The following is an 11,475-nucleotide window of genomic DNA, read 5'->3' on the forward strand; positions in this document are numbered from 1 at the left end:
GAAGCTGAAGATGAGGATGATGATGATGAAGAGATACCGTATGAGATCACTCGACTGCTTGAACAAGAAAGAAGAGCCATTCAGCCTCACCAGGAAGAGATTGAACTCATCAACCTTGGTACTGAAGAGAACAAGCGAGAGATCAAGATTGGTGCTGCACTTGAGCCAGAAGTGAAAAAGAAGATCACTTAGCTTCTCCATGATTATCCAGATGTCTTTGCATGGTCCTATGAAGATATGCCGGGTCTAGACCCCAAGATTGTGGAACACCGAATACCGACAAGACCTGAATGTCCTCCTGTCAAGCAGAAATTAAGAAGGTCTCGCCCAGATATGGCTCTTAAGATCAAAGCTGAAGTACAGAAGCAAATTGATGCGGGTTTCCTCATGACAGCTGAATACCCTGAGTGGATTGCCAACATCGTACCGGTACCAAAGAAAGATGGGAAAGTTCGAATGTGTGTTGATTACAGAGATTTGAATAAAGCTAGTCCAAAAGATAACTTCCCATTGCCTCATATTGATGTGCTTGTTGACAGTACTACTCAATCCAAGGTATTCTCCTTTATGGATGGTTTCTCTGGTTATAATCAGATACGAATGTCACCTGAGGATAGGGAAAAGACGTCTTTCATTACTCCATGGGGAACGTTCTGTTATAAAGTGATGTCGTTCGGCTTGATAAATGCTGGTGCTACCTATCAAAGGGGTATGACCACTCTGTTTCATGATATGATTCACAAAGAGATTGAAGTATATGTTGATGATATGATTGTGAAGTCAAGTGATGAAGAGCAGCATGTTGTGTATTTGAAAAAGATGTTTGAAAGACTGAGAAAGTACAAGCTGCGGTTGAATCCTAACAAGTGTACGTTCGGTGTACGATCTGGAAAGTTGTTAGGCTTCATTGTCAGCCAAAGAGGCATTGAAGTTGATCCTGATAAAGTCCGAGCCATCAGAGAAATGTCGGCCCCTCAAACTAAGAAGCAAGTCAGAGGTTTCCTCGGACGTCTGAATTACATTTCAAGATTCATATCTCACATGACCACTACCTGCGGTCCAATTTTCAAATTGCTCAGAAAGAATCAGCCTGTTGTATGGAATGATGAATGTCAGGAAACTTTTGATAGCATCAAAGAATACCTGTTAGAGCCACCTATCCTTGTCCCACCAGTGGAAGGAAGGCCTTTGATTATGTATCTGTCAGTGTTAGATGATTCAGTGGGTTGTGTTCTCGGTCAGCAAGATGAGACTGTAAGAAAGAGCATGCTATCTACTATCTGAGCAAGAAGTTCACCGACTGTGAGACTCGGTATACGATGCTTGAAAAGACTTGTTGTGCTTTAGCTTGGGCTGCCAGACGCCTGCGTCATTATATGGTGAATCATACAACTTGGTTAATATCCCGAATGGATCCAATCAAGTACATCTTTGAAAAGCCTGCTGTTACTATAAAGATTGCGCGTTGGCAAATGTTGTTGTCTGAATATGATATTGTGTACAAGGCTCAGAAAGCAATCAAAGGAAGTATCCTCGCTGAGCATCTTGCTTGTCAGCCTCTTGATGATTACCAGCCAATTAAGTTTGATTTCCCTGATGAAGAGATCATGTATTTGAAAGCGAAAGACTGTGAGGAACCACTGATCAATGAAGGGCCGGACCCCAATAGCAAATGGGGATTGGTGTTTGATGGCGCTGTTAATGCTTATGGTAAAGGAATTGGAGCCATCATTGTAACTCCACAGGGGCACCACATTCCGTTCACTGCTCGGATAACTTTTGAATGCACAAACAACATAGCTGAGTATGAAGCATGCATCTTGGGCATTGAAGAAGCCCTTGACCTGAGAATTAAGCACCTTGACATCTATGGAGATTCTGCACTTGTTATTAATCAGATAAAGGGTGAATGGGAGACTCATCATGAGAAGCTGATCCCTTACCGTGACTATGCAAGACGACTGTTGACATACTTCACAAAGGTTGAACTACACCACATCCCTCGGGATGAAAATCAGATGGCTGACGCTCTTGCTACCTTGTCTTTCATGTTTCGTGTCAATCACTGGAATGATGTGCCTGTAATCAAAGTACAACGTCTTGATAGACCCGCTCATGTGTTTACCATTGAAAATATTCCAGATCAAACTGACAAAGATGTGAATGATAAAAAGCCTTGGTATTACAACATCAAACAACTCTTGCAGAATCGTGAATATCCACCTGGTGCTTCCAACAGAGATAAAAAGACCTTGAGACGATGGGCTAGCAGATTCCTTCTGGACGGAGAAATCCTATACAAGAGGAACTATGACATGGTCCTGTTAAGGTGTGTTGACAAACAATAAGCTGAGAAGTTGATGCATGACGTACACGATGGTACTTTTGGGACCCATGCTTCGGGTCACACCATGTCGAGGAAACTGTTAAGAGCCGGCTATTATTGGATAACTATGGAGCGTGACTGCCACAAACATGCTAAAAGATGCCACAAGTGTCAAATTTATGCTGATAAGATCCATGTGCCTCCGCATGCTCTCAATGTCATATCTTCCCCATGGCCTTTCTCTATGTGGGGTATTGACATGATCGGGAGAATTGAGCCAAAGGCTTCCAATGGACATCGTTTCATTCTAGTGGCAATTGACTACTTCACCAAGTGGGTCGAAGCTGCTTCCTATGCAAATGTGACCAAGCAAGTGGTTGTCAAGTTTATCAAGAATAACATCATCTGTCAATATGGTGTTCCCAACAAGATCATCACTGATAATGGTTCCAATCTGAACAATAGTATGATGCAAGCTTTATGTGAAGAATTCAAGATTGAACATCACAACTCTTCTCCTTATAGACCTCAGATGAATGGTGCAGTTGAGGCCGCTAACAAGAACATCAAGAAGATTGTTCAGAAGATGGTCACCACTTACAAAGACTGGCATGAAATGCTACCCTTTGCTTTGCATGGTTATCGTACTACGGTGCGCAGTTCAACCGGGGCAACCCCTTTCTCTTTGGTGTATGGTATGGAAGCAGTTCTCCCTCTGGAAGTGGAGATTCCATCTCTTCGAGTAATCATGGAAGTAAAATTAACTGAGGCTGAATGGTGTCAAAGTCGGTACGATCAATTGAATCTGATTGAAGAGAAACGTATGGATGCTATGGCTCATGGACAGTTGTATCAAGTGCGAATGAAGAATGCCTTTGACAAGAAAGTCCGACCTCGAGAATTCAAGGAAGGCGAAATTGTATTGAAAAGAAGGATAAGCCAGCAACCCGACCCAAGGGGCAAGTGGACACCTAACTATGAAGGTCCTTATGTTGTCAAGAAGGCTTTCTCTGGTGGTGCTTTGATTCTTACACACATGGATGGTGTTGAGCTTCCAAATCCTGTTAATGCCGATATAGTCAAGAAATACTTTGTCTAAAAAGAAAAGAACAGCGTGGTAGGTCGAAAACCCGAAAGGGCGGCCTAGGCAAAAATGCGCTTCCCGGTGGATCGAAAACCCGAAAGGGCAATCCAGGCAAAAGTTAGGGACAAAAAAATGAATATGAAAGAGCTCGCTGAGATTGTACGCAACTCAGGCAAGAATGAGCGCCTCGATGAGCCGAAAACCCGAAAGGGCGGTTCATGCAAAAATGAGGTTGACAATAAAAGACAAGTAACTATATCTGGCAAATCACCATCACTCCTTGGGGCATCTACAACTGTCAATGATCATCTGCATCAGAAGCTTCTGTACTTGTGAATTCAAAATTTCTATGAAATGTAGCGGTCATCGTGTTCAATGTATCCCCAACCAATAAAATTACCATTTTCCAAGCTTTGTAAATCCGTGGAGTCATGCCTTTGGCTGACTCTCACTCTTCTACATCAACTTGAACCTTTCTATTGTTTGAAACTCTATTTTCTTTCTACTTTCAATACTATATACAAAATATTTTCCTTCTATTTGATAATGTCAATGTCTGAAACAAACATCTTTTGAAAACTTGAAAACTCTTTCCATGTCTATTTTGAAAACAAACCTGAGCAATAAGGTACATTTCAATGAAACATGCATGAATAAATGAATGTCAATGTCTATTTCAATACATGCTACAAGCAGGTTACTCCCCAGGATGATCTGTGGTCAATTGCAAGAATGAAAAAACAGAATGAAAATGAAAAAAAATGAAAAAATACAAATGAAAAGCTCGCTAAGCCGAAAACCCGAGAGGGCGGCTTAGGCAAAAATGAGCACCCCGCTGATTGGCAACTTATGAAGGCAATTCAGGCAAAAATGGGGCAATGAAAAGAATTTATTCCCCGGTGAATCGAAAACCCGAAAGGGCGGTTCAGGCAAAAATGGGGTATGAAAATGAAAAGTGAAAGAATGAAATATTGAAAAGCATTGACCACAGATGCGAACATCCAATGATTACCCAGCACTGACACGCCTAGCAACGGCGACCTGTATCCAAGGATCTTCCAAGGATCCCTCCTTTACAAGTTCTATTGCCCTCAGCCATGGTTTTGATACGTCTCTCAACGACGGTCTCTCCAAAGAGGTTTTTCCCCTGTGAATATGTTGCAACACGAGCCACTACGTGCCCAATCTTCCAATGTTTTGTCTGCCTTTGTGAAACTTCTCTGTCAAGTTACAAGCCAATCATGCATTTCAAGCATTCATACATGCATAATCATGCATTTTGTGTGCTCATACATCCAACAATCTTGCTATACCATACATACATGCTGCATTTCCAATTTCAACTTTCAATTCAACTCAACTTCCAATTTCAATTCAATCCAAATTTCAACTGTCAAACTCAATTTCAATTTCAATTTCAATTCCAACTGTCAAATTCAATTCAATTTCAATTGTCAAATTCGATGCAATCTCAACCTTCCAATCTTAATTTCAAATCATGTCAACTGTCAAATTCGAAGCAATCTCAATTTCAATTTCAATCTCAATGCCAATTTCAATCCAATCTCAATGCCAATTTCAATCCAATCTCAATGCCAATTTCAATCTAATCTCAATGTCAATGTCAATGTCAATTTTCAATTCAATTCCAATCCAATCTCAATGTCAATTGCAACTCTCCAATCCAATGTCAATGTCTATGTATCAATCCAATTTCAATTTCCAATGTCTCTTTCAATTTCAACTCTCAATCCAATGTCTATGTCTATGTCTCTGCTCAATCTCGACTTTCAATTTCTCTTTCAATGTCAACTTTCAATTCAATTCGAATCAATGTCAATTCACTCTCAATTTACTCTTGGGCCAACCAAAATGGTCATGTCTATTTTTAAACCAGGTCAATGACAATTTACCCTCAATCGGTATCTTGTTAAACTAGACTTTCAATTTGTACCTTGTTACTGGTCAAGTGCCAGGTTCGATCCAAAAGGAACCACTTGTACCTGCTTATATGCCTATGCTTCCGGACAAACGACAAGTTCGATCTAAAAGAACAGTTTGTACCCAGCTTATGCTTTGTTATCAGTCAAACGGCAAGTTCAATCTAAAGGAACAGTTTGCACCTACCCACATGTTGTGGTGATGATCCAGCGGCAAGTTCGATCCAAAGAACAGTTTGTATCAACCCTTTTGTCTATGTCTCCAGCCAAACGGCCAGTTCAATCCAAAGAACAGTTTGTGTCTGCCTATCTGTTTGTATCTTCAATCAAGTGTCAAGTTCGATCCAAAGAACAGCTTGTATCTGCCTATATGTCTATGTTTCCGGTCAAGCGCCAAGTTCGATCCCAAGAATAGCTTGAACCTATCTCTCGTTTTGTATTCCTTAGTCAAGTGACTAGTTCGATCCAAAGAACAACTTGTGCCTTATTTTCTACTCCCTGGTTTGTCTACCCTGTCAATGTCCACCTGAATCCCCAGTGACATGACAGGTTCCATAGACTCCAGTTGTTTGTCTTGCATTCATAATCAAGGTATTGCATGGCATTCATATCTTTGAAACTCTGAAAGCGTATTTTTATGTCCAAAAGCAGTGCAAATGTTAATATTTAAGTATCTTCGTCCCGTCAACTCTAAGACTTCGTCTCTTGACTCTCCGGACAAAGAAACTTAAATAGGGGCAGCTGTTATACCCTAATTTTGGACCTAAAAATACTTACTCAATTCTTCTTTTCTTGCATTTCAAGTTATTTGAACTGCCTCTGATCAATTGCATCTTTCTCTGCATTTTATTTCAATATTGTTTGCAAAATTCACACAAAACGGCATTTTAGTCATTTCCTATGTAAAAATTTCTTTCAGTCTTTGAAAAATTGTTTAAGTCCTTTCAATGGGTTTGTATAAGTCTTCATTTCAATTCTATGTCAAAAATCCATTTTAAAAAGTTGCATTTGAAGTCATTTTGAGTCAGTTTTGCCCCTAGGGGCATTTTGGTCTTTTCATATGTCAAAACTCTGTTCAAATCTTAAAAATTGCCTCTGAATCTTTCAAGTTGGTTTAAATAAACTTTTGTTTCAATTCCCTGTTAAAAATCCATTTTAAATTGCATCGAGTCATTTTTAGTCGTTTTAGCCCTAGGGGCATTTTGGTCATTTCACACAAAATTTCGGCAGAGAGAGGTTACTTTAAAGTACCTCATTTAGGCCATTGGTTCGTTTTAGTCCGTTTTGTCAATTTTAATCGTTTCACTTTACGTTATTTGCCGGTTACCAATTTTAATTCATTTTATTTTATTTTTAAGTCCTAAATTTCTAAAATTTGCATTTTAGTCCATTTTTGTCCAAGTCATAGTCCAGTGCCACATGTCAGGTCCTAATTTGTCCAGAAAGTTTGTTACAAAGTTATGCCACATGTCACGTTCTTATTGGTCCAGCAGTTACATGGCAGCCTATAAATCCCGGTCACCAGTCAAAGTCCAAGTCACCAATCATTTTTTTTTACACATTCCCAAAAAAAATCAAAAAAATCAGAAAACTCTTTCTCTCACTCTCCTTTCCTCACGCGCCACCCTCCATCATCCATAACTACCTTCTTCAACAACCTGAAACCGCCGTAACAACTTTCCCCCACCCTTCCTTCCACCGTAACAGAATTTTCCGGCCACTTCCACCACTCAAATTTCATCACGAATCTGAATTCCTTCACCATCAACAACATTTCAACACGCAGGGACAAGGATCAAACGGAGATCCAAACCACCACATGAAGCAATCGACCTGCAAACAACACAAACAGATTCGTTTTGGTGCAAGGTTCGCGTGAGTAAATCAAGAAGCAAAGGTCTCAACAGATTCGAAGAAGAAGAAGTGTCGCAACTTTCTCGTCGAATTTTTTCCCTCCGATTTACAAGAGGTAACTCACGCTCGTTCTTTCTCTTTCCTGGCCGTGATTTGGTATATGCATGATTTTGTTGCTCTAAGAACACTTAGAAAGATGTATGTGAGTTTGAATCCGAGCCTAAAAGCATAGATCTAGGGTTCGTGTTTAATGATTTCAGCAAAACGATCGGAGAAATAGATAGAAGGAAGCAAGTGGATTCTGCTGATGTAAAAAGTTTGCGAAAAAATAAAAAAAAATTACTCCGGTGCGGCGGCGCTCCGGCCAACCACCGCACCGGAGGAGAATCCGACCACTGCTCTTCCGTCTCCTCCATTCCTTTTCCTGGATCTGAATCTATGTGTTGATGATGCATGTAATCTTGTTATGGTTTTGAGACTTTGTTTGAAAAAAGAGATGAGGAAGCCAGAAGAGAGTGCAGCGCCGTTTTTGGCCTAAGGGAAGAAGAAATTTTTGATGAAATGAAGAGGAAACCCTAAAAATGTGCTTTATATGTGGTGTTGGCATTGGACCGGTTCGGTTGAACCGCTCCAGGTCCTGAACCGGTCCATGTCCATTTCCTTTGGGCCAAACCCGCCCCATCTCTGCACCAAGCCCAATGTTTTTGTTTCATTTTCCAGTTTCGCTTTTCGTACCCCCCATTCCTGCATATTCTTGATGTTTTTTGGCTATTTACGCCCCCTGCCACGCCTTGAACGTTTTAGAAAATTCTCTAAAAATTTGTAAAGACTTCTTAACATTTTTGTGATGTTTTTATATTGGTTTTGTACTGGAAAATTTTGAAAAAAATATATTGTTTTTTTTGTTTAATTCTTGAATTCTACGTTGAAAAAACTTGTGAAAATGAACATGATTTGGATCCCAATTCTTGATATATGTTGGTAATTGATGATGGGGGATTTTGTGATGAATTGATCACTGTTTAGGTGTGTCTCTTGCTGCATAAGAATGAGTGTGATTAATTTCTTGCATTATAAGGCATGTTATGTTTTGTAAATATATGAATCAATGAGTGGATGATGCCTATGTGTTTTCATATCTTTTTGGTGCGATCTTGACCTATAATTGTTCATATTGCTACAGTACCTAAAGCTATTTGAAAACAAGCATGACTTGAACAATTATAGGTCATGATCTTGTTTTCCACATTATTAGCATTTTAGGTCCCTTTGGTTGTTTTACTTCTAACTTTCACTATCTTCCTATACCATTTTCTTTGTTCATAGTCTCATTATTTTCATGTCTCTCTACTAACATTTCTACCCCTTGTTCCATGAGCATTACAAGCATTTCTCCATCCCATTTCCTCATCCTTTTATTTTCCTAGCACTTTAAATTTTCATGCAAAAATTAGAATGTAAATACTTAGGAGTTTTTTGTATTTTACTTTTATGCAATTTTAATTTCTTGGCAAAGAGGCCATAGAATGTATCTAGGCCAATGATGTAAAGGACAATGGACTCTAATAATGTACACCGACACAAGCACCGACACATGCACACACATCACTTGAGATATAGCTAGAATATGCATGTTTAGATGTATGTTTAGGATTGTATGGTTAGATGAATGTTTAGGCTTTATACTTAGAAAAATCAATTTTTTAAACAAATATGAACAACATCACTCAAATCATTTTCAAAATAAACCTTGGGATCAAAATCCCATTGTATTTTCCCTTTTCATTTTCTTAATCAAATTTCAATGAACTTTAATCCTACTTTGACTTTCTTTCGCAAATCACTAACCAAACCGCACAATTTCATAATCTCATGCCCTTGAGGCCTCTCAATCTCCATTCTTCAAAATTCATTTTCAAATTTAAAATCAACCAACAAAAACAAAAACATTTTTGGAAGAGAACTACGGTGGATTTGATCCCTTAATCGGGTACGTAGGCAAGGAACAAAGTTCCTTCAATTCAACTAAAATAAAAATCCAAAAAACATTCTTCTCCCTCCAATTCTTCACTTAGAACATTCTTAGGTTTAATAAACACTTTCAAAATAGCATTTAAAAATAGAGCGCGCGCGTAGAAATTAAAGACGGTTCCTATAGGATACTATAGTCGTTATGGGTGCCTAACACCTTCCCGTAGCGAAAACAACTCCCGGACCTCGATTCTCAAGGGTTTTGCTTACTTTTTCCCTTCCCAAGAAAAAATAAGATATCACCGGTTTAAAAGGTTCAAACGTAATCAATGTTTGACACCCGAAAACCAAGATAAAACACATATTCAAGTCAAGTCTAGAATATATTTTATTTAATTTCATTTTCTAATCTAATCTTGTCATTTTTAAGCTTTGTAACAAATATCAAATGAAGGACCGAAATGTGAAGTTTGATATTGTTATATATCATATCTCGAATATCAAATGAAGGACCGAAAGGTGAAGTTTGATATTGGATCAAATGAGATTAGACAAGATAGACAAAACATGCGAATAGTTTTGTGAGTCTTGAGATAATAAGGCTACAATTAAGGGGTCTCAATAAAAATCAAACATGAGAGTAAGCTTGATTATTCTTGAGATACATTAATGTATTATGAAAGGAAACAGAAAATACCAAAGAGCACCTTGCCCTTAGAATTGAATTTCGCATAAAATAGAGAAATATATAGGAAATGTCTAGAATTTAGCATTATGGGGAAAACAACAATCTCGCGACGCTTTTTATCTAAACCTTTAACCAAGCAAACATTGAATTTATCAAACATTTTTCTTTTCAAATAATCAAAACTAAGAATTAGAGTAGTAATCACATAAACTATTTGTGGATCGACATTCTTTTTAGTACTCGATAAAACCGTACACTTGTGGATTTTCTATCAAAGTTTGGACGATTTATGGTGTGTTTAATATTGTTTTTGGTTGGTTTAGGCATTGTAAACATTTCCTTTGACTGTAGTTACGGTCAACAAAGACCTTTGATATCAATTACGACACATTTTCTTTTATTTTATTATGTTTAGGATTGTAGAATCTGAAAATCCCTACAATATGGTTCGGATGACATAATTCGAACAAATCGTATTTTTGAAAGAAAAAAATAGGACGCAAGTAAACCATAGAGTGGGAAAAGTAATAGTCATGTATGAGGGGATGATGTGTTGGGTTACAAATTGATAGAGGCTTGGATCATACTACCGTCCTAACACATATATTCATGGAAATTGCTCTTTACACTTCGAGAATTGCTTTCCCACAATTGGAAAGACTAAAATACTTCTAACTGTAGTTAACTGCCATTTTCTCCTAAGCTGGATGTTAAGGAGCGAACGACAATTAACTACTGTTGGAGGTATTGAAAGTCTTTTTCAGGTATAGGAGAGCAATTTTGTTGGTGAGATGAACAATAACCCATATTCATCCAATTGTCCAAAAATATTGGGTACATGTGACTCCAATATAATTAACTATCGTTGGGGTATTGAAAGTCTTTTTTATGTGACTCTGAAATTTTGTTTTGTTTTCATGTGACTCTAATATAGTTAACCTATATTAATTAGAAATTCACCTCATAGATGAATAAATGGAGTGTCTCTGCTAACTTAGTAAAGTTTTCTTGTAGATTTTATCAATAAAATATCACAGGGTCTAGTTAACGAGTGTCTCCAAGGCACTCTTTAAGCATTCCTAATGAAGAAATTATTCTTTAAAAAAATTAAAGAGTTCAATTTTAAATGTAATAAATGCATAAACTTTCATAAAATATCACCACTTTGGGTACTTAAAGAGTATCCCGAAAGCACTCGTTAACATTTTTCAATATTCATATCATAAAACACTACGTACAGATATGTTTTATTTTACATGAAAGGCCACATCTAACATACCACGTCATAATCTTTAACACAAATGAACTACTATCACTTTCTCATTTTATAGAGTAGTTTACAAAAATCATGAGTATTAAGAAAAATTGTTAGAGTAATAAAGTTGTTTCAAATGTGTGTGATGGTACTATATTACTTTTAATTAAATACATATTTAATGTTAACTTTTCATATACCAAGATAAATTGATAAACAAGAGGTATATTTGAAAAAAGAGAAATTATTGCATCTAAAAATTTGTATATAATAAAGACTAATCTTTTTATTTTTTAATAGATATATGAAATAACAGTAGTCATTAGAAAATCAAACACATAAGTGGAAGATCTGAGG

Source organism: Medicago sativa, chromosome 3 (assembly GCF_051527215.1).
Source record: "Medicago sativa cultivar Bolivia chromosome 3, Bolivia_mono, whole genome shotgun sequence".
NCBI lineage: Eukaryota > Viridiplantae > Streptophyta > Magnoliopsida > Fabales > Fabaceae > Medicago > Medicago sativa.